The sequence below is a fragment of the Anser cygnoides genome, chromosome 6 (assembly GCF_040182565.1).
Source record: "Anser cygnoides isolate HZ-2024a breed goose chromosome 6, Taihu_goose_T2T_genome, whole genome shotgun sequence".
In the NCBI taxonomy this organism is placed as follows: Eukaryota; Metazoa; Chordata; class Aves; order Anseriformes; family Anatidae; genus Anser; species Anser cygnoides.
This window is the reverse complement of record NC_089878.1, coordinates 23,787,934-23,813,049: the sequence shown is the minus strand read 5'-3', so window position 1 is coordinate 23,813,049 and position 25,116 is coordinate 23,787,934. Positions and strand designations below refer to the sequence as shown.

At 37.0% G+C, this 25,116-nt stretch overlaps 1 long non-coding RNA gene across 2 annotated transcripts in view; it reads left to right on the top strand.

Moving 5' to 3' along the window:
- The window catches only part of LOC106029940 (uncharacterized), a 338,557-nt gene extending 314,086 nt beyond the window's left edge, over window positions 1-24,471 (top strand). For both annotated transcript variants that reach the window (XR_010832504.1, XR_010832505.1), the window contains one exon: window positions 23,735-24,471. This is a non-coding gene — a long non-coding RNA (uncharacterized lncRNA). The remainder of the gene's footprint in view (window positions 1-23,734) is intronic.
- Window positions 24,472-25,116: the final 645 nt, after the last annotated feature.

Here is a 25,116-nt window from a genome sequence, read left to right as displayed (position 1 = left end):
AGGGAAAAAAAAATCCATCTCCAATGTTTAAATTTTTAGTCATGCAGAAACTACCACAGTTCTGCTTAAATTGATTCAATGATTAACAGTCCTCACTAGGACAAAATGTATACCTTTTTAACGTTTTTTTGATTATTTTTCAGACCAAGATTTTACATGCTGCTTTGGATTCACTGAATATTGTTGTGTTTTTGTTAATCAAACTGAAGAGGCATGTATTATCACGTTTCTGTTTCATATACATACTTAAAGACTGCAATCAAATCAGCCCTTAATTTTTACTTTGATGAATTGATAGACAGTGCTCTCTGAGTTTCTCAATATACAGCAGATTATTTGGCCTTTAATCATACTCCTATTTCTTCTCAGACCCTTCTTGTTCTACATCTCTACAAATATACTTTCTGGAATAAGACACTATTTCAGGAGAGGTCATTGCTCACCATAGAGGCAATAGAAATCCCTGCTTATAGACCTATTATTCTTCAGCAGGGGTAAGATGGCACCTTTTGGCTTCAGGTTCACACTCAAACTTTACACAGAAGTGACAAACCATGCTTCACCTTCATGCCAATTCTTTCAGTGTAGTTGTCTTCAGGGATAAGTGCACTCCTTGAAGTGTCCACACACATTCTTTGTTTTACCTCAGTGTATGATCTTACCTTCACTGAAATGCAATTTGATTGTGCCCTACTTGATTATGCTCAAAAAAGCCTATGTTTTCATTATTTCTTAATATTTTATGTATATGCTCTATTCACAGTTTTATTTTTTTCTAGAACTTGTAACTGTTTTCCTCCACACTATGAATTAAGATACCAAATACAGTAAGACTAACAACACACTAGAAACGAGCATACTCAGTGCTAGAAACAAGCATACTCAGTGGATAACCCACCACTTGCAACTACATTTTGAAACAAATGTTATATTTAACCAATTTAATATGATCTTGTAATATTCAGATTTTGTAATAAAATGTTCTGTGATATCAAGTCAAAGCACTTAACATAATAATTTCTCCCTACATACATATAACATCCTAAAGTTTTAATCAAAAGATTCAAGTTAGTCTAATGATCTAGGTTTCATTAACCCTTATTGATTTGCTCAAATTATGGCATACTCTTTGCATTATATTGCAATTTCAATATCAAGTTTTTATTTGCTTGTAATTTATATACACTATCATCCACACACAGCTCAAAAATACAATACAATAAGTACCTAAATATTATTATTTGAGCAGTTTGTGGTGGAATTTTGGAGAGCAATGAAGGAGATGCACAGTCGTGAAAAGAGAAACTATAGGCTGGAAAGACAAAATATCCACCTTGAGACCTTTAACTTCAGGAGGTGAGCAAAGGTTGAAAAGAAGAAGAGAAAAAAAAGCCAGTCTCTAAGGGAGAAATGAAGGGATTTTAAAGGGTGTTTTAATGAAGAAGAAAAAAGGGAAAGAGAGGAAAAAAAATCAGCTATCAAAGATGCTCAGAAAAACTGTAGTTCAAAGCAGAGTGGGGGTTGCTAGGGATGACAGAAGAATATTCAAGGTACTCCTAATGTTAAATCCAGATTGAAAGATGAGTGACAGAAAGCAGAACACATGAGTGAGGCACTAACCTTGTGTAAGCACTGCTTCTGTGTAACTAAATACTAATTACAGTTAATCATCGGTTTACACAGGAGGAGCAGAAGCCATAGCACCTAGAGCCTGATCTGATGAAATCTATCCATGTACATAAGACATTCTGCCTAGTATTTCAGCCTCCTTTCATGCACCCTACTCACAGACAAAAAGGACCACAGCTGGTTGGTGCCATTGACAAATACAAGAAGTTGCTGGAAGTTGGCACAGTGGACGTATTCAGCTAAACCTAGTTTCTCTATTCCCATAGAAGAGTATTAAAAAAGGAAAAAAAAAAAGTAGTCTTTGGAGAAGGACAGTTTTAACAAGATCTTTTCTGTTTGCTCCATCCCCCTGTGAGAGTTCGAAACACTGGAATTTCTGTAGGCCTCTGTTTGAAAATAAGGGGCTAATGAAAAGGTATGTGCATGGCTTGCTACCCTAAACTAGTCCTCCTAGAATATCCTGGGATTTGCCAAAGCACTAAATGACGTTGGCATAGAACGCTTTAAGGGAAAAGTCACCTTTTATTCTTTGCTTTTCAGTATTTAGAAATGTAGCTTCAGTTTCCTTTGTGTTTTTTGTATAAAGGAAATTCATTTTGAATAGAGATGGGTCCATTTCTTTAGGTTTGATCTCAATGGATACTGAAGCTGGACTGCTGCGCCTTCCAACTTTGCAATTTCTGGGGGAAGAGAGGGCAGCCAGGTTTAGATGAAGAGGAAAGAACGATAGTGAAAAAAGAAATATTTAACATGGAGAATCTCAATTTCTGAGAATAGCAGATAACGTAATGCCTAGCTATTTCTCTGAGGATTAGATACAATTAGAACTTTTGTGGACACTCTATGCTTTCTGATTTATTTCCAAGCCAACCAAATTCCATTCTGCAGTGATATTTCCACATGGCTATTGTTACCCACGAGGCTAATGTGTACTCCATGAAGGTCAACTCATTCAGATGTCCAGATTTAGGCAGGACACTGCAGACACATGGTTCCAGGGAATGTGTACTGCTCAGTGGAGCACCAGGTCCTAAACAGGTCCTTGGAGATCACAGGTAAGCCTCATTTTGCATATATTAGCTCTACTTTTGGATTTTTTTTAGTCATAATGGTTTTTCAAATGCATGGTAGAAGCACAAAAAGCCACTGCTGTTCAGGGAAGTTCTGCATGTGCTCAGGCAGCTTTTTTTTCTCTGCTTTGGATCTATTCCTTCCCCAGTGGTAAAGCATAGTGGGGAATCCTATGATGATAGAAGCAGTCGATACCTTTGTAAGAACAGAGAGACGTCTTTATCACATGTATGCCTTTAGTTCAATAAACAACGTAGGTCTGCACCTAAATTTCCACTGAAGGGTCTAATACCAGCAGAGAACTTTTGCAGCATGATACAACATTAATATTTTTAGCTAGACATTTGCTTGATTGTAGTGACTTTTTTCTTCCTTCTAACATTGAGGATTAGTAAATCAGCATAATCAGTTTGGGTCCCCTAGTTGGCAGAAATGGGCTAACTTTTTTTATTTTTTTTTTGAAATCCTCAGTTTAGTAGGTAAGTTGCTAAGAAATTATATAAAGATTCTGATGTTGTCCCAAGTATCCATCAGAAATAAAGACTTTTTCAACATTTTTTTAAAATGAACACTGTTTCTGGCTTTGTCTGTGCAATTGTAAAAGTTTGGGAGAGAGCTATTCTTTTCTACTTAATGTTGAAATTCATCCTGTATGTCTTGCATCATTATTACCTATTGACTGTTGTGAAGAAAAAGACATTTAAAAAAAAAATGTTTCAATGACAGAGCAAAATAAACAGTGGAACATATAACTGATAACTCATTAAATAAGAAGTCCATGCTTTTATCTGGCTCTTCAAACACATTTTAGGCACTTCAACAAGATTAGAAAAACACTTTTATGCCAAAAAAGAAACTCCTTTAATCACTTCTCTTCTAAGAAGATACCTGCATGAAAAGAGGAGAATTAACCTCTCTGCTGCCACTACTCCTTTTACTGGGAAAAAAAAAAAAGTAACATTTCTAATCCATTCGGTTTTGTCAGATAGAAACAGCTATGTTTTCAGAAGCATTAATCATATGGGAAGATATTTTCAAGCATGTATCTTGCTGGGAAATTATTAGTATACACTAGATCATCATTAGTCTATTCTTATGGAACAGCAAGAGTCCCAGTTTCCCCAAGTGCCAGAAACAAGGCCAGTCCATCATGTTCTTTATGGTCCAAGACTACTTTTGTTTTTGTAGTTTTATCTACCCTATTGTATTACAAGGAAGGAAAAAAAAAATTAATCATAACAATTTAGAGAATAAATTATTAAATTATAATTTTTAATTAAATTATGTAATTATGTGATCAAACCCAGAAACAAATATGCTTATATATTATATAAAATATGTTTATATATATCTGTGTGTATGTTATACATATATATATATATATAACGTCTTGCAACTTCTGATACAACTGCTAAGGCTGAATTGTCTTCATAAGTTCTTCTGCAAATGCATATTAACAAGGGAATGAGATCATATAGCTCTTGGGTGGTTTTGCTGAGACTCTCTCCAGGATCAGTTGAAAGCCTGAATGTCAAGAAGGGAAAAGTCCCTCACAGACTGGGTCTCTCTGCCCCATTTCCTGTCTCTTTTCCTCTGGCCTTGTGCCTGGCCAAAGCCAGCCTCTTGCAGATGGCAGGTTCAGCTGATGGGCTGCCTCCTTTCATTCTCCAGTGAGAAAAGGGGAGGTGCTGGTGCAGAAGACAACCTCCTATTTCAGGAAAACACATTCCCTGCCCACCTCAGCTGCTCCCATCAGGTAACCTTAATGCTGTCTCAGAAGACAAACTGCCTGTAGGTTTGTTTGGTTTAGATCTTGTTTGTGCAAATTGCTACAGATTAAAAAAAAAAAAAAAAAAGATAACTTCAGGAGTATACCAGAGTTTTTTCCGAAAGGAAAGAAGTTATTTTAAATTTTTATCATCCTTTTGGAACTACTTTTGTATTTCTTGATCCCAAAATACAGTGATGGAAGACTTTTTCAGTCTGTTCAGCCCCATCACCACTGCCTTCACATCACAGCAAGTATCCTGCTCATTTGTGGGTTTCTCCAGACAGTAGGTAAACTTCTGGATATTTTCCTGACTGATGACAGGCTCGCTTTTGATGCGTGCCTATTGGAACCTTAAACTTAGGGTCCTCCTGTTATTGTGTCCAACAAGGCAAGCCAGTACAGTCAAGGGAGATATATGTTCAAGGGCAGTGAATAAGTTCCCTTTCAATAAAAACACACATTATGTCCAGGAACAGTCAAAAGGGTTAAAATACAATCTTTCCAGATAAGTTTCTCACCATATCAGGCTCAAAAAGTCAAAAGATTTGAAAGCTATTAGTACTTCTGTAGATCATCCTCTTCCAGACACTTTTTTTTTTCTTTCCCTTTAACTGACAGGTTGCAGTTAAAAATTAAACTAAAAGGAGGCCCTCTTTTTGCTACATACTTTTAATGGAACTGAAGCCAAAATAAGTCAGACTAAATTATGGGAGTAAATGACCTCCTGGGTAGTATAATACCAAATTCCAAAGAACTGTAAAGAGTTTCCTTTGATCTTTTTAGCTTCACAGCCTGAAATTCAAAATCTGTATTTAATTTTAGATTGCATATGCCAGCTTTTAAGTTTCCTTTCTAACATGATATATCATTTTAAATGATAGGACACCTTTAACTTGTATTTCTTGAAAATGCTGACTATCCTTTCTTTATTCTTTTACACTATAAAAACAGATATAAATATTACTAATTGCAAAAATAATTTGGGGTTGGGTGCTGTAATGGATAAACCATTGACCTTCACTTAAGAGACTGTGCCTTCAAGCTCAACCTGAGTTTCTAAGTGAAATGACTTTGATCTGAGACACAAGTTACTTCAGTTCAATGCCCTAGAGGATATAGATCTAGAAAAAAGGACAAGCTGTGCACTTCACTACATATTCCTGTTACCATTTAGGAGGTAGACAAAGGATGATATTTTTCAAATGTGGTATAAAGGGCCTATTTCTTTCTATGACCACAGAGTCACATTGCAGGGACTGTGTTCGTAAACCAGAAATCTCAAAGGCACAACAAGCTGCATTAGGTCTTGGCTGGAGAATTCTCTGACCTATGCACTTGATCACAAACTTCAGGTATGGGCAGCTGGAATAATTTCCCTCTTGAGTTGAGAATTGAGCCAAAAAGGTCTTTCTGTCTGGTACATTATGAAAGAAGTCTCCTTTCTTGAGAGAAAGAAGATTGCAGCAGGTTGGTTGGAAGTACAACATGCAAGAGCAGCTGCTAACCATTGAACTTGTACTGGAAAAGCCCTAGGAAAAGTACTTACACATGTTGTGTTGTTCTGTGTCCGTCTGATGATTGGGCAAACAGAGGCATAAATATAGCCCAGAATTTCACAATATAATAATGTTATGAATTAGATCCTGGGGGAGTAATTTGTAATGCATAATTTATCTGCTGAATTTAGTTTCTTTTTCTACTAGCAAAATATCTACAAACTGGTCCTGATTTCCTCACTTGCTCTTTATTCCAAGTCATTCAATGTTATTTTTTAAACTGAGGGAGTGACGGATACAAATCCTTTTGGATTATTTGGAACTATATTGAGATTATTTAAACTATATTGAGCTAGTTCCAACTGACGTGGTAAATTTCATGGTTTTGTTTCACTTTCCTGATTATGAAAACCAACTAGCCAACCAACCCACTTCTGCTCCACAGAATTTCTTATATAGAATACCTGGAGTGAATGTAGCATTTTCTTTTCCACAAATATACAATCAGAATAAGTTGCTCTGAATTTTCTACAGTTCTGAAAGGGTGGAACCTTTTTTGACTGTATAATAATAATGGCCTTGAAGCAAGAGGTTGAACTTTCTGGGGCCACTAACTACAGATTTGAATCCAGCCCTTACATTTTGTCACAGCACACCACAGACAGCTGTTACTGTTACCTTCTTGCTTCCCAGTGAATTGTTGACAAGTCATCCAGCTGGTCTCTGAAAAATAGAAGACACCAACTGTATAACAAATAATTTTGAAATAATATAGCTTGAGAGAAAAGTAGGAACAGCAACATTGGAACAGAACAATGAATTTAGTCAATGAAAAATTGGGGTGGACATAAGCCCTTTCACTCAAAGACAAGGTAAAATAGATTGACATGCTTTAAGGTTCTGGGCACTCATAAGCGCTATTTCTAAGAGCTTTTTATTCTGAGCGAAAGTAGAAGCAAATATAAAATATTTAGAAATAGTTTTCTTCTCTTCATCCAACAAAGAAGCTCATCAAGGCTTCCTTAGCAGTGATCCTACCTGCCACTCTTCTAAAGAGACAGAACCAGCACAACCTCAGCAATAGGAGTTTGTACCAGTTGGTCTAAGTGCAGTAAGCAGGTATGCTATGCTATGTGCCAATAAGTGGCTGCCCAACATGTTCAGAAAAGAATATTGTTACCTTTGATTTATCTGTTTGAGTAGTTTTGACAGTTTTTCTGCTCATTTCTGCTCATTATAGTATTTTTTTTTCCCAGAATTCTAACAACAGAACAAAACTATGTGAAACAACTAATATAGGAAGAGATCTGAAAACAAAATCATCAACTCAAATCTAACTATTCTCAAAAGATTAAGATCATCTGGTCCCAGCAAACTCTTGATTTCCAATAGGCCATCAACAAAGTTCTAAACATTCCCAAAGTCTGGGATATTCAGGTCTCAGATTTACCTTACCCTAATGTTGTAATAGATGTTAAAATTTGTTGATTCAAGCATTCTTATTTCCAATACTAATCAACATCTACATAAAGCTTAATATTTACCCCAGCAGAAATCAATTTCATTAGCATTCTATCTGTAACTTTAAATGTACTTCCTGAAACAAACAAACAAAAAAAAGAAATGAACAAAAAAAATGTAAAAAAATCAGATCTGTGCAACATGTCTGCAAATAAGCATTTTCATGAGCTTGATAGGTAGTTTTATGACCAGCTGAGAGAAGGAAACTGATCTGGGAATCCAGCTGGATAATCCCAGGGAAAGTGCTGGTAATCATTTAAAACTTAAGCAGACAAAGCATTCCAGAACACACTGCATTTTTAAAATGAAATATAGGAGACAGACAATCACATTTAAATTGTCTGAGCAAGCACCCTGCTAAGAGAAAGGCAGAGGGATATTAAATATATAAATAAATATATACATATATTAGCAGATCAGCAGATTTGACACTGTCATACCTCGATTCCCCACTGCATCCACAGTAGTCTTACATCTGGTACTCAGGTGGTGTCATACCAGGATTGCACTGCTTTCTTCCAGGGGGAGATCTTGATTTTCTTACTTTATATCCAGACTCTTAAATAAATGGCTACTATGCTTTTAACAGCAATATGAACATAATAGAAATAATATTCTGTCCTATAGGTGAATCTATGTGTAATTTAAAATATTGTTTTTATGTTTTTTACTTTTAATTTATTTATTTTTTACTGTTACAAAATATTTATTTTTTTTGACAAGTTGGTCAATGAAGGCCCACAGTGCTAAGCAATCTTAGGATCTTATTGGCAACGACAGAGTCTTCTGGTTTGCATCACAGAGGCATCAAACACTTCAGAGCTGTAAAGAAACATAAAAGCATATTAACCACCATTTTCACCCTCAGCTGTTTCTCTCACATCCCTCAATTACTTTAAATTAAAGATTGGTAAATTCCTTCACTGTGAAGCATGTAAAATTTTACAGTTACATAATCTGATGCAGTGTCAGTCCGTGACACTTCCATTATTCTATTTTTTTTTCTGACCTTGTTCTCTGTTTCATGTACGTAAATTAGGAGAAGGAACTGTCTCTTCTCTGGTGGTTGCCGAGTTCTTTTGATACTTGTTGGCGTGGGAGTCTGCATGTTTGTACACACACCAGTGTGATGGGGTTCCAGGCTGAGCCGTGAGAGCTTTTAGGTGCTGAGACAATACAAATAATAAAAAAAACAACACTTGATTTATGTTCTGGTACATGCGGGTGTCTAATTAGAATTCAGAAAGCATTACTATCAATTGGATGCATGAGTATATACTGTATGCCAAATATGTGATTCATACTGACTAATACAGTATAAGTAATAGACTTGTTTACTTGTTTGCATTTAATTTAAAAGAAAAAGGGTTCTGACCATCCCTGTTTAAGTTTGTATCAAGTCATTGTCCCAGAAAACCCCACATACATGTTTATTGAAATATATTTGAAGATAGGGTTTGATAAGTTGGAGGGATATTCTCTCCTTGTGGAGCTAATATATCTCCCATTACCATTAAATGGTGTTATATGTGCATATTAAGGGAAGAATATTAGTGATTAATAACAACCTACATTTTCCAGTGTGCTGAACTCTTTTAGGAACCAGTGAAGGTCCCAAAAGCTGTCTAGTTTAGCTAAACTGTACCTTAAATGAACATATGTTTTAGAGAAGATCTTTAAATAACCCAAATGGATTAAATGATCATTTCAAGGTCATATCAGTGTTAACATTTGACATACAACAATATATCTAAGTGTGCTTAAAAGTAGGAAACTGTATTTATTTCAAGGTTTACAAATAGTGGTTGTTGGTCTGTCTGCAGCTCTCAGATTCAACCATTTTAGTACTCAGAAGCACTGTAGCTATTTTTTCCCTTACTAGTTAATGATATTAACTAGTCATTTGTTCCTGAGAAAAGAAGGAAAAATATGTGTGTTAGGCTCATAGTAACTACAATTAGTTGTTAGCAAGAGATTTTATCCTGGTAGCAAAACCAGAAAAAAAAATCTTTTAAATTAATTTGAAGATGCCTACATTTAGAGAATGGCATTGCTTTAACAGGGCTATGCAAATGAGTCCAATTTAGCATCTTGTATTCAGCTGGAAACCATTGCTAAATGATCGGGATAGCCAGTCACAGATATTAAAATGAATTATATCTAATCTGAATTTTAGTCACGCTACATTAACTAATAGAAAGTTATTAACATTTCAAGAGAAAAAAAGCTTTTGCCTGCAAAATTAACAGTGGCTGAGATGTGACCTGTGAGCCATGCAGCCTGATCACTGTAATGACAGTGTAATGGCATATTTACATTAAAATCTCTGCAGCTAATATGTGATTCAGAATTGGACGTTAAGTCGAGGATTATTTAGTCTGGCCTGTTGGCCTTTCTCTAAGTAGTTTTTTTTTACTTCAATACAAATCTGAAACTTTTCATTTCATGACTATTTATGTGACTAGTTTCTATGGCTATGTCTCTCCATCTTTACATCAGCTGCTTTATATGGCGAGCTTACTCTTTCATTTTTCCCTTCCTTCTTCCAATATATTTATCTTTTTTTTTTTGGGGGGGGGGGGCATGTAAAACTTCAAGAAACCCACATTAGTTGAAGGCAGTGGGGAAAAGGAAAATATTTTTCTACTTCATTTTTACTGCTAATTTGCTTCAAAAGGCTGTATGTTTTCATGTTTTCCTTCCTATACTTTTTAAATACACTGAGGAAAAAAAATGGATAATTCAAAGATATCTTTATCTGGACAGAAAAAAAATGTGTAATTATATAGCTATTCTTATCCTTAGCAGGCAATGACAACCTGCTACAGCTTCTTCTGCTACCAGTTCATTTGTACCAAAGCAAAGGCTTGAAAGTTATGGACCTGATAATGTGGCAATTGTATAATCTATAGCCTTTGTTAAATTTGTGGCATACTTACATATACGAATTTGTTTGGTCCTTTATCTAACAGACACAGCATCATTAAATAAAAAATGGAGAAAATGCAATGAAATTAAGAAGCTAAATGGATAAAAAGAAAACTGTGATTTTCTAATCAGAACATTATTCAGAGAAGTCCATTCTAAAGATGAGCTCTGTTGGGCTTGTGTTAATTATTGTACAAAACCAGGACATTTTCATAAAGGTTCAGGTTCCATCTAGAGCATTAATGCTGAAAAAAAGTAGATACATTTCATTAAGACAGGTTATTTTTGTAATTTTAATATTTGATTTAATTTTTTTGAATTAAATGTGTCTTCTCACCATTTTCTTTGAAGCTATAAGCAGATATTATTTTAGTGGCAGATTTTTTTTTTAATGTAAACTTAGCTAAAATGCTAGAGTTAAAAACAGTAATTAACAACCAAAAGCATATTTATCAGATATAAATTACACATCTGTGTATATATTTAAAGACGCCAGGAAAACATATAAATGCACAAGTTCTTACAAAATAAGCAATAGCATTGTCCCATAATTAGGTCTTCAACATGACCAGTATTTCTATGAATTTTTCTTTTGCTATTCTTTAAACTCTAAATGAAAAAGCAGAGACTCAAGCGACTCAACTTTTTCACTGGTTAGTTTTCTATTTACAATGAGTATGTGTTGTGTTTCTGCTTCAGTCCAGACATATATCAATCACATAACAGTCATGATATAAATGCCATCTCACCTCCATTTCCCAATTAGAAAAAGAGAATTAATACAGAGACATCTGGTTGACTGACAAGTATCTATGCAGATAGAGCTCTGCACATAGATTTGTAATAAACAGAGGTGCTTCATTTACTGCAAATGTACAGCCTCATCATATTTCTGAAATCTTTATTGCGATGCAGTCATACAATAAATGCTGACTGAAGAAATAACTAGAAATTTGATCTGATATAATATGGTAATAAGCTTAACTTTATTTGATATTTCTGAATTTATCTGTGAAATTTTCATTCAGAATGCAGCATAATACTGAGCTAGAGCCAAGGACACTCTCCTTTGTGGCCCCAACTGGACCGTAGCTGCTTTGCCCCCTGTGGCCAGTAGATTCTGATGGCAGTGGGACCAAAATTGCTTCCCTGGTGTTATGGGGCTGTCATTGAGACTTCTCAATCAAATGTTTTCTCTTATCATCCTTTTGTCTTAGTCAAGTATGTCGTAAAGCTGTAACTATCCTGCAGTTCTTTCTGCTGCCATTTAAGGACAGATACCACTGCTGAAAATTAGACTAGCCCTCAAAAAACAAAGCCAGAGAATTAGCCTTGGCCATAGTTATAGGAAAAACTTGTCCCTTTTGCCCACAACTATGTATGAACATTTGCACCTCCACTCTGCACACACACTAAAATGTTCTCTCGGTATTGCATTTGGCTTTAAAAATCATATATTCCCATTTAAGTCTGGTCTTTTTTTTCTTTTTCTTTTTTTTTTTTCTTTTTCTTTTTTTTTTTTGTATGTAGATTGCTTGTAACAATTGTCATTAATATCACCAATTTGAACATTTGTTGTGCGAGTGCCAGGACCATTTTTTATACTACCAGGGCAACTCACTTTTATTTCTATAACTGACTCAAAGGTATTGTAATATTTAAATTTAAAAGCCAGTTTAATTAGCTGGAATCATAAAGCATGTAAGCATGTAACTGTAAAATCTTTGATCTCCCAATTGACTAGCAGTATCTGTGGATAGTAGGAGAGGTTAGGGAGAATATAGAGAAAGGTATCTAAACAGGACTGAGCTGGAAGTTTAGAGATAGGTTGGGCTGTTTGCCTATGCTAGCCGTCCTCAAAGATCTGAGGAAGAAAATGGTGTGGCTCTAACATAATGTTTCATTATAATATAGAACAAAAGTCAGGGATGCTGAACTTACATTTGAAAGATAAAAACCTACTTAGTTAGGCCTGAAATATTGTTAGTGTTAAATAGTTTTCAGAGGATCTCCCTGGAATGTTCAGAGGATCTGAACATGCCAAAGGAGGTCACTGGGAATTCAGTAAGAGAGAGCAAGTGTCTCATGGTCAGCATTATCTCCATCCTCGCGACCACCCTATGAAAGCTGAGGTTTTCAGGTGGTGCCAGTAATGGTGACAAAACTCCTTAGAGGCAGGTTCCCCGGTGAGCTCACTTTAGAAAATTACTAGATGACCATACTTCAATAACAAAAAAATTCTCAGAAGTCAAATGCTGATCTACCAGTTACTGCTGATCCCCTACCTGCTAGCAGCACTGCCAACAAACAAACTGCCACCAACAGTTTTTTTCTAGATGTTTTTCTTGATTTTAGACAAGTTCGTGACAAATGGTTATGCATTTACTGTTTTCTTTCAGGTGCTTCATTGTTTACATACTAAAAACATGACAGGAGACAGTGTGGCTCTTTGCCTGTGCTCTGGGTACAGAAAAATGTGAAATTAGATTAGTTTTTGTGATGTGGGTTTGGCTATTTAGATGTGGATATCTGCCTGCTTTGGTGACAAAATATAGAAGGGGGCTCACAAACAAAAGAGAGAAATTGTGCTTCCTTCTGAAAAGTGCATGGACCTCATCTGTCTCCTTACTGCCAGCAGTACCTGGAAAAGGAGACTATCAATAAATTAAATAAAATATCTATATAATGAAAATGTGCTAACAGTGGTACAGCTAAAGCCAGGTTTTTCAAGCTTATCTGCAAAGATATGCCATCTGAAACTATCAAAAGCCCTTATTTTCAAGAAATGGTCTGAGTCATTAATACAGTCCCTTTTAAAATCATTTTTGCCTTTTTTAAGATTCATTAAAGAACACATTTGAATTTTTTCTCTTTAACCTTCTACCCCCATTATTGTTCTCCATGGCATGCTATGATATTCTTTGATATCATTTATTGATTACAGGGTCTTCCCACCATTTTTGACAGCCTCTATTTCCTGTCAGTGCATCTCTCCCTAAAGCATCTCCATGACTTTTCTGACATGAAGCTTTATACATCTGTATACATAGAATCTTTCTGAAAAGTCAAGCAAACAAGTTAAGCCTGTGAAGAAAATGATCAGCTCAACTTCCAGAACTTTGCTTAGTCTAATTCTCATTCTGAAACCTACACAATCTGCAATACCCTGAAATAAAGGATAAGTGGCAAGAAACTTTAGATCACAAGTACTGGCCAAACCTAAGCAATACACATACAACACTATGTGTCTATGAGCTGTGAGTGGTCTACATTGTTATGAAGATCAAGCTGGCTTGTGCTTTCTCCACTCCATCCCCTCCCCATTTGGCTAGTTCCTCAGCTGTTTTGTCCACTAATTAAGGTGGCAATTTCTTTCAGACATGGTCTTTTACAGATTCTAGTATTATCGGCCCTAGGCCTGATTGCTGACTCTGTTTGTCACATCTGTCATATATGAAAAAATGATCAATAATATGCTCAGATGCTTTCCTTATCTGACATGAATCCTGCAGTTTGGTTTTCCCTTGGCTGTTCTTTAATTCTGTTTTTCTGTATTGAAACTCAAGGCCTGGGCAAGGATATCATAGAATATTTGAGCTACATAACAAGGAAACTCTTCTCCTAAATCATGCAGTTGAGCAGATGGAAGTATCATAAGCATGTGGAAAAATAATTAATAATTTACACTTTAGGAAATGCCTTACGACCATTGTGGACTAACCTTATGGAAAAGAGAGGGTCATGGTGATTAAAGAACTTGAAACTACATGTCAGCAAGCTATTCATTTAAGAAATAGCATCCTAAATCCTTCTTGGCTTTCTGTGCCACCAGTGTAGCTGCATGAAACATAGCTTCTGCCCCAAGATATTATAATTTCTGTAGAAAAGATGAAGCCCCAAGTGAGAGAAGAGAAAGCTGAAAATGGCTTGGGAAAAAAGCAGTGTTATGTGTATGTTGCATTCATCCCAGGATTGATTCTAGGATCTTTTCTTTCCTTTTAGTCAGATGGAGAAGAAGACAGTCAGGAAACTTACAAGCAATATAAGGAACAACACCTTTTGTTACTGGGTCTCAGCTAGAAGGTATCTCTTATAGCCATGAACTTGACCCAATAGAGCCATAGGAGAGAAGGGAGATGAATGAGCCACCAAGCCATGTAACTGCCACCTCTGATAGACTCTTCAGTTGTGAAAAGTCTACAGAAACTGCCCCAGCCATCAGGAACCACATCAAACTTCCACATGCTTTTTAACAAACTGAAAAGTTATAAACAAAAGCCCAAAAGGCAAATTAAAGTACGTACCAAAAGCTGAGAAAAACAGCATTAGGTGAAAATTCATTTGTAGTCCCAAGTAGACCCCTACTAAGGAAGAAAACCCCACCCTAAAATAATTGCATCCAGCAGTCTGAGTTCAGAGGGGGCGGGGGAAGTAAATTGCTTGTAAAAACAAAGAACTTCTATGCTTTGCTCCCAGCAACACTCACTCTAAAATCCTTTTTCCCAAAGCAAACTTCTGTACATGATTCCTCGCAACAGTGTCTGGTTCACCATACAGCTCATGCTATGTTTGCCCTCTGCCTATAAGAAACATTTTTAAGTACTAGTTATATTAAGATCTTGGCTGCACAATAAACACTCCCTAGTTTTTTAACTATTTCATCCTTAGTCACTTCATAGAAGTGACTAAATTTAACTGAGGACATGTTGCGTGCTTTAATATTAAACACAGCAAATGTACCACTACTATTTATGTAACATAAACCTTATAGTACTCTTTTGGAATAATCATAATATGTCTGACTTACTTATAACATCTTTGACTTAGGAGGCACAAGATAAAGAACAGATAACGTAAAATAAAATTAAATAAATTTTGAATAAATTGCTATTGTTCCTACACAGTATAGTTTAAGTATACATTGGTAAATTATATTGGTCAGCTGTGTATCTCAGGCCATATTTAGTTTTTCTAGTATTTAACGTAGGCCACTCATACTATCACTGGATAGACAATGACAGAAAATACAAACTTTTGATTTAAAGTTTTCTTTAAAATACAGTTTGACATTGACCTTTACAAGGACATTGCATGTAAAACTAACTCATGTACAAACAATTCAGTCCTAAAATGTTAATGCACTACAAGGTTAATTGTTCTTATTAATCCATTAAACAAGAACAGTATGTCCTTTCTTATATTAACCATTATTTACTTATTTCATTCTTATGTCCAAAGTCCAAAAGCTACTATCTTTGTTACAAAAGCTAACAAAATGTTAGGTAGATCTCACACAACTTAACTTGTTTCCATTTGTGTGCCTTCATTAATACTAAAAGTCTTAGCATATATATATATATATATGTATATAAAGTAGCAAACAGGGTGGTCAACAGTTTTTTGAGATCACTTGCTGGAGTAGTTCAACAGGCTAACATCTCTCTTCTTTAGCTAAAAAAAATATTTCTTTTTTTTCCCTTGTCTGTGATTTGAGAACAAGAGAGGAGATTTTATGTGCATATGTAGCAATGGTAAGCAGCTGTAAAAACCTCCCACTCTAAAGATTGATGAATATATGTTTCATTAACACCAGCACATCTGAAAGACATTTGACACTTTGGAAGACCAACTAAAGTTCTTTAAAATGCCTCAGCTGAAATTCCTAAAAATATGGTCTTTAATGGTCATCCAAAGAGCCTCAATTGCTTTCTCCATTTGAAAATGTATAAAACCTTAGGTAGAGTATACCTGGCTACAGACTAGTTTATTTTGCTAAAATATTTGGAAATATACTTGCATGAGCAGATGTGAGACCTGAACCAGCAACATTAAAAAAAACCTTCTGAAATCTTATTGAATTCCTCTATCCTGTTTATATTGGTTTCCTATTCATAGTACTGATCAGGGAGCACAGCCACTGATTTTTTACTTTAAAGACTCATCATACCCCACAAATATCAAATAATTAATAACCATAGAGCAAATACTTTGTGACTATTCCAAACCATTTTCATTAAATGACTTTGAACAATGAGCACATCTGCAACGTTCAACATCTGATCGTGGGTATATTGCAAAGAAATCCAGAAGCTGAACCAAGTGGATAACTATTTTCTGCAAATAATATTTTCTGAGTACTTCTAGCTGACACAGCCCTGGATGGAGGCCATTCACCCAATGCTTGTAAAGAAAGAGCTCCTCCAATGGGGCGTGTATCAGTGGTACGGGTGGAGGGCCCTACAGGATGCTTGTCTCACACCCCTGGAGAAAAGATTGGCCTCCACTAATACATGTGGTAGCACTGAGGGCAGGCAGGAAGGTTTCCATGCAGACTCAGGTAAGCTCAAAGGCTTTTGTCTATTCAGAATGAAAAGTACATTGTACTTGACAATAAACCTGCCATTTGAAACCTCAGGGGTTTTAATCTTATAAATAATAGAGTTCAGAGAAGAAGGGTTTGCAAGTCTGCATAGCTCTGCCTGGAATTCAGATTTATGTAATGTGTTCATAGAAACATGGTGCTGAAATGCATGCAAGTGTTAGGGCATTTAAGATTCAAAGCCTATATTGCACAAAAATATGCAATAGAACACTAATATTTCTGTCTGTTATAATATTTTCCCCAGCTGCTAGGAGAACATCCATCACTCAATGGCAGGTCAGAACAATCCAGTCCACTGCATGCAGTGACACAGCATTTTACTTTCTTTTGAAGATCCTGTTAATAAACATGATATCCACAGCCAAGGAAACTATTGAAAATCTGTAAAATGAACCTAAATAATGAACCTTACTAAGCACATACAAAAAAAAAAAATCATTTTCATTTATTGGGACTGATAACAACTCTTTGCATATGCAAGCCAACATATTTTGAGAAAATCAGAAAAGCAGGGTTACTGTCTTCCTTGTGTTCAAGGGCTTGAAAAGATTAGTTTATAAAATACATAGAAAAAAATATATTTTAGACATATAAAACAAAAGGTAGAGATTTTGAATTGTTGTTCTTTGGGCATGAGCAAACTTGCAGTAGTTCTACTGCAAAACCAACTCATGCATTCATGCATCAGAAAAAAAAAATCCTACAATTTTAGGATGCCAAAAATATTTGAAAAATGCATCCAGATAAAAAAAAAAAGTGTATCAACTGCATTGTGGGATACCTTTGCCTAGCAAATACATTCAGAAAAAAGGGAGCATTTCTTTGCATTTTCAATTTAAAAAATCCCAAATATTAAAATGTCAAGCATGAAACTAAGTGTCAGCTGATACAGTTTCACTGTGGGGATGTTATCACATGCAGCTTTGCTGCGTTATTCATTGCTTGCAGCTCTTCCAGTCAGATAACCTTAACAAACGTGGTGCTATCAATCGCTAGATGTGGTACATGCTAGGCAGCTTCTAGTTTTTGATGGACTAAAATGGATCCGAGAATTCTTCTCTTTATGTTATCAACCATCAGTCACACTATGAGATTCACAAGGAATATCTGGAAGTGTGCTGTCAAGTGCCAATTAGTGATGTTGCTGACCCAAAGATAAAGAAGACTGTAGAAACAGCCCAGTATAATTCTCCACTCCAGTGTCTTTAAAGTGGACTATCGTTTTTGAATGTACTCCTGCAGATGAAAGGGAAATAGAAGGTCAGTTTTTCCTGTCTTCAACAATCTTCTACAATCTTCTAATGAATTGTAAATAGAATCACTATCAACCTCCTCTTCCTGCACTGGAAATCAGCATGAATGGTTCAGGAAAGCCAAACACTGATAATATTGTTTCTCAAGACATCAAGCCAAAGGCTGCACTCTGTCCTCCATGTGCCTCACAGTGTGTGAGTCCATATGGTAGGAGCTCACCCTTGGCTCCAGCAGTGTCCCTCTTGGCTCAGCACATCCCTCCAATTCCCCATGCCCATGGGGTACATTCACTCCAGGCAGCTGCTGTGCTGGGAACCCGAACACTTCATCATTTGAAGATAACCTGAAGATTCATGAACAATCAATGGAAATGTGTGTCTTCTTCTCAGAACAATACACAGCACAATCTGGCAAAATGTCATTATCGCTTAATATGGTTTAATCATGAGGTGTCCCTGCTTTCCAAACTGCAAATGATTTTTACAAGGTCAAAAGCATCATCTCATACCCAGGTGTTCACCATCTTTATTTGCAAAATAAAGACATCTTCTTAAAAAGGCAACTTTACTCCAGTGTGATGAGAATACATGACAAGTTTGGATTTGAAAGGACAAGCCCATGTGCAGTCTTTTTCATGTAAGCATTACTGTATGCAGTAGTGACTGTAGATGCAATGCATTACAAATTAGCATATACAAATCCTTTTTATATTAAAAAAGCTTGTTTAGTGAAGGAGACATAATTCCTGTTATTACTATCCCAAATAGCAAAAAAACAAATATTGTATATAGAACTAATAAAAATACAGGAAAATACCACAGCAAATTCGAAGTATATTTGTACTCCACACATTTTTTGATGCAGGACCAATATTTTTCATGGTAAATTATGTATGCCAACCATATTTTTCTGAGGGTACCCGTGTACCTGAATGGCAATGTTCTGAAAGAGCAGTGCTGGAGAGACATGCCATATGGATCTGTGATACTTAGGCTACACAGCTATTGTATATATAATAGGTTTATGGCTTCTTAAAATATATATGCATGGAGGAGGTAAAAATTACTTCAGAGGTGCCTGGGCAAGCATAAGAGAGTGCAATGTTCTCCTTCACACCAAAAAGCCCCTGAACAGTTTGTTACCAAACTAGTCATGGTCCAGAGTTTGCTGAAGTTGTGGCATCTCTCCACTACCACTCCAGTTCAAACACCATTGAAAACATATGTCAAACAAATATTAAACAAAGTTGAATAAACTCTGAGCTTATTTGTATATTGGATGTTATGTGAAGATAATAGAAACCTCTCAATAATCCAGGGAAGACCAGATCAAGCTGGCAAACTATCTCCCTGTGTCATAATTTAACATACGAGCAGAACTATTCCCAGGGAGGTGCCAGGCAATTAGAGGACAAGTCACAACAACAAAGGCATTCCTAACCAGCATGAACATTTGTCAAGGTATGGAAACAATTTACAATGTTTTCAGAACCATGGTTCAGGTCAGTTCATTTTTATACTCTCCCATATGGTTCTGCTCCTTCTATTTCCAGAGTGAACCCTATTTACCTGGACAGTTACTGTAGAAAATATATTGTTTGCAGAGAAAGTGAGAGTCATCAATAAAGAAAACTTCTCAAGATAGGTATATTGAGTATATGTATTGGTTTGATCTGACAAGAGAAGAAAATGGCAAACAACTTGTTTTCTACCTGAGAGGTATCTGAGAGCAGAACACTGGTCAGACTGTATTGTGCCTTCTGGAAGCTCAGCAATAAAAGGACAGTTTGGGTGGAAAGCACAAATGAAAGTGGCTTTCAGCCACATTTTCTCCTTTATGAACTGAGCCCAGCAGCATACTAAATAGCATTTGCACCACATTTTCACTTCTCCCCAAGCTTGGAAACAGATCGGTTAATCTGTGCCATGCATAGACCAATTCAGGTGGTCATGGCTCTGTTACCCCAAGGGTGGAAGCACAAAGATCACCTGCAGTTCTCTATGCCAAAATCTCTATACTATACCACTTCTTATGAGTCGTACCTTATCTCACCACAAATGAACCTCAAGCAATGTTCCTCTTATTCCTAAGTGCACATATGAAAAAAGACACTATAGCTCTTACAGTCACCCTTGAGAAACTAATTTTCTTCCACAGTAAAGTTCAGGAAAACTAAAAAAAGGGCTGTGATTGCTCTAGCTGTGTTTTAGAATACTATGGAGCATTTGAAGGATTTAGGAAAAGGGATTTTTTTTTTTCCCTTGATGAATCATGCAGTCCATACTGAAGTGACACATTAGGCTTGAGTTTCAAGCTTTTGGAAGGCAACCATGGAAGACAGAAACAAAGTTTATGCTGTCAGAGTGGATTTATACTGGCTAACTTACATGAAACTGGCACAAAAACCTAAGCACTAGCCTGTGATTTGTGTAAAATGCAGGACTTTGGGGTTTGTAGAGATTTCATTGATGGTAACTGCAATGGATTTGTCTTAAAGAGGGTACTGCAGTATTTAGCTGAAGATGGAAAGGAATAAAAGTTTAGCACCTCTTTCAGAAAAGGTGAAGTTCATTGCAAACAGAGAATGTCTTCTCCACGAAGCTGCACTGAAAAATACTTTTGCATTCATGTGACATTGAGAAACAAATGACAGAGAATTTTCCATTAATAATTTAATTTGGGGGCCAGAGGGCCATCAATAACATCATAAGCATATAACATGGAGCCAAGTTTATCCCTGAGACAAGCAATCACAGTACGTATCCTTACAGCATGCTTGAATTTGAGTCTATGTAATGCAAAATCTCAGAACAACATAAATAAGTGGTAGGGACAGCTTCCAGCCCACCTCAGATCATCATGTCTTTATGCTAAACACTGAAAGTACAGAAAAATTAACCTGTAGAACTGAGGAGAGGAGTATTACTCGGAGGTGCTGAGCATCTCTGTCTCCTATTAAAAGAAGATTCAGAAACAGCAGATAGTCATCATCTGTCAGGGTCATTACAGCATGAAAATTCAGCCCTGACAGCTAGAAACAAAAATACATTAAGAGCCTTGATTTCTGAAGTAAAATTTACCCTTCCAAGTTGAAGATCCAAGTTCTTTTTGAGGTGCACATTTGCCACTGAAATCAAGGATTTTTGACAGAAAGTCTGATTGAGTGAGGTGATGTTTAAACCCACTAGGAAACGAGGAGAAGCTAATAACCTAAAATCATATTTCCCAGAGGACTAAGCTATGCACATAGAGCCTTCAGTTAAGCATTAAGATGTAATTCACATTCACATTCAGCGAAACCCTCTGACTAACAGGCGCTTTGTTCCTTGAGGGCTGGACAACTGGATTACTCTTTATTTTTTGAAGATGGATGGTGGTGATACTGCTGCTCATCTTTTATAGCAGTGGTTAAAGCACTCACCCAGAAACTGGTGAGCTGACTATGGTTCAGTGACCTCCTCAGACTGAGGGGGTTCAAATCTACAGCCCAGCCGCTGACTGCCAAGTTAAGCCAAAATTGCTGGAGATTTGGGCAAGGTGGGTAGAGCAGGGAAAAAAGGAGAGGGGCAGTTTGCTTCCTGCTGAAGCTGCATGGCTGTTCAGGAAAGAATGCAAGATTTACAGGTCCAGAGAGAAAGAGAGAATTAGAAAAAGGGAGCTTGAGTTGCCTAAACATGAAGGCTTCCTCTGGGAGAAAGTAAGAGCTATCCTCTTCAATATTTTTAATAACACTAATTAATTTAGTTTTAAACAAGATTTTATGGAAACATTTTCATATATGTGAGATGGAGTCACTCTTTGCTACATTTACAAACGTGAACAAGGAGCCTGTTTTGCAAGAGATGCCTGATGAAAGGCCATGGTGTGTTGCGGAGCCATGCTCCATGCAGGGTGATGCCCTACCCCATTCCCTCACCCCGAGAGCCAGCCCTTTCACCGCAGACACCCAGTGGGGAGGGTGGGAGCCAGGTGTGGATAAGCTTTGGGGCTGCAGCTGCCTGAAGACGTCTTCCTATCTTCATTCCAGCTGAGGGCCAGCTATATATAGGACACCCTGGCACTGGGGACTGTGTGGCTACACTGAATACTGAGATTCATCAGTAAAGAGGGGGCAGAAGTAGCTGGTACAAAAGAAAAATGATGGCGGAGCAAGGACAAAGAGGGAATGGTGTTGTAAGTGTGTATTCACAGGAGCAATGAAGCCAAGTTTCTTGCCAAATGTGGTCTTCCCTGGGAAGAGGGAGTGGAGGTCTTGGGGCAGGGCTCCTCTCACAGTACTGCCTGTGTGCCCCCAATGCTGCAAACAGCAACAGGAGTGAGCAAGTGTAAATGAAAGAAAGCCAGAACTAGGCAAATTTCAGGATGCCACTTGGGTGCCCTCTTAAAACAGAATAACGCCTAATGAGATTGGTGTCTTGTACACTTTTCAGTACATTAAATGCTGTTTTTTTTTTGATTGCTTCCAAATTCATTCACCAGTCAGGTTACAATTATTGCTGCCCTTAGAAGAACCTCCTAATTTCCTCACTATTGTTCAGCCAGACATTTCAGTTAGTCACTATTTGGGGCAAGCACTAGAGATGACACAGGCTTACAGATTTCTTTTTTAATTTAAAAATTATATATATTTTTATATTTTATTTAATCCTAAAGAGTTTGGAGATCAGGAGCTATGCAAAGAATTGCCTCTTTGTGCAAAGTTTGCTTTGGTTGGCTGTCAGTGAATTTGTAGCCACAGCAAAGGCTCTGATACACCAGGGAGAAAATCATGCTTTTACCTAATCTAACCAAACCAACCTTGTTCAGATTGATTCAGTTTCCAGCCTTGGCTCTGACCTCACCCTTACCCTCAATCCTGCCTCACTTTCACACTGAGTATTTTATACAGCCTCTATTTTCTCTCTGCATAGCTTCCCCCCAGCCCCCTCCCAAACCAGCATCTATGTTCTCCTCATCAACCATTGCTTTAGAAATCTTCAGGCTGGATGGGCAGGCATGCGGTGCTGGCAGGTGGTGTAGCTGTTAGGCAGCCTTGTGTATCACAAGAGATCTGATGCTATCAAATTTCTTTTCCCCCAAAGACTAAAGAGAGCAAGCCTTTGTAAGCATGCAGGAGGGGGATGAAAACAGTTTGTCTCCTGAGCAGCCAGCCTTTGTCATTTTACAAATGAAATCACTTTGGAAATTTAGAGAATTAATATCATAATGAAGACGGGAGTACCCATTAGGGTGGTCTAATGTTGCTCTAGAGATATATGATGGATGTCCAGTTGCTGTAAGCCCTTATTTGCAGAGAGTCACCTCTGTAGTTGCCATTATTAGGAAGATGTCTGAAGCAGAGGATCAGACACAACCATTGCAAGATGAGATAGTGTTTGACTGGTTTCCAGGGAACCGAAGGATACAGCCTTAGTTGTACCTGTCACTATGGCTCCCAGCTTTTTTCCCCCTTAATGCCCTTTTTAGCTGTAGGAAGTTTCTCTTTAAAGATTCACTGCTTCTCTAATAGCAAGAAAAGCAGTAATAGGAACATAAAAAATGTTACCTGGATTGCAAAAGAGCTTCCGTTTATTGCTAAACAATTGGAGTAATTCATCATCAAAGGATTGCAATATGCTGCATTAGTTAGCTTTTGTAAATAAAGATAACCAGGAGATCTAACATGCAGTGTATTACTTGCAGTAACTGGAAATATTCACCTGCTGTGTCCACTTCTGGAGATACCTATCGCACTGTCAGAGCAGTGATGCCGTGATTGCCATTCCTGGAAGCACAGCCTCAAGAAAGTAGTACTTCCAGGAATTATCTTAATGGGCAATTGAATCATCATTTCTAGCACTCCAGCATCTTTCCCAGAAGGACAGTTTTCCACAGGCAATGATTCCAGTTAGAAGAAAATGTGGATACCCAGACCTCAGTTCTTATCCTTTCCTGGCTGGTTTGCAGAGAACAGAAGCCTTATTCAGATCTTAAAATTTGGAAGAAATGTGCCTAGGACAAGGAAGGCTGGAAGGTATCCAGTGCAATGATTTTGCCTGCACTTCATTTTATACCTGCTATTCAACCCAGGTCATTCATTTACTTCCAATTATCTGTGTTCCTTTAATAATTCTCTACTGGTCACTAACATTGCTGCTTTGTTATGTTATTCCCCAGGAAGCTCAATAGCTGGTGTAAACAGTTGTACCTGTGATGTCTTCCATGAGAATTTACACCAGGGCAGTATCTGCATGTTAAGAAAATCTGCTTAAATTTCCCTGCTGTCTAGACTTTTTTGCAGTTGTGTGTATATGCAGGGCAGCTTGTTGTTGCTAGCCTTTTCAAATAAATGCGACATGATGGGGCCACACTTCATTGTATATATAATCAGTACTGATTTGGGGGAGTAATCAGTGGTAAATAAAAATGAGTGCTGTTGAAATAAATACCCATTGTGTGTGTTCTCATGAATTACTCATGAAAGAGGGGTTACAAATTTCTGCCCTAGTAATGGATCTGTACTGCCTTTATTTTGTTTTAATATGCAGTGGAGGTGAGGAGGGATTTGTTTTGTTTTTTTTGTTTGTTTGTTTTACAAAATTTCATTTATTTCCACTAAATCTTCAGTTTAGTGGCCAGATTCACCTTGGTGGGAACAAATGCAACTCTATCGGTAGCAATGGAATTGTGTCTGCATATGTCAGCAATGAATTTGGCCCTATATTTATTGGAAATACCTGGGCTGTTGTGATATGGTGTGCTAAATCATGCTGAGAGCAAATCAAACAGACAGGCTGTGGCTGCATCACTATTTCATACAACTCAGGTCATAATGGACAGGACAATGCTGTACTGTGAAATTCAGTGCTAAGGAAAATACATTCTTTCTAACCTTTTATAAAAATACTTCTCATCCTTCAAAGGGCAATTTAGGCAATGTGACCACTACTGGAACCAGTACGGAAGCATTTAAAAGGCAAATAAAAAAACACTACTGCCCAGAAGGAGAACAAGCATCCCTAGATATTCCCATGCTTGTGCTGTTCCAAAATTTCCATCAACTGTTGCGTACACCCTCCAGAAAT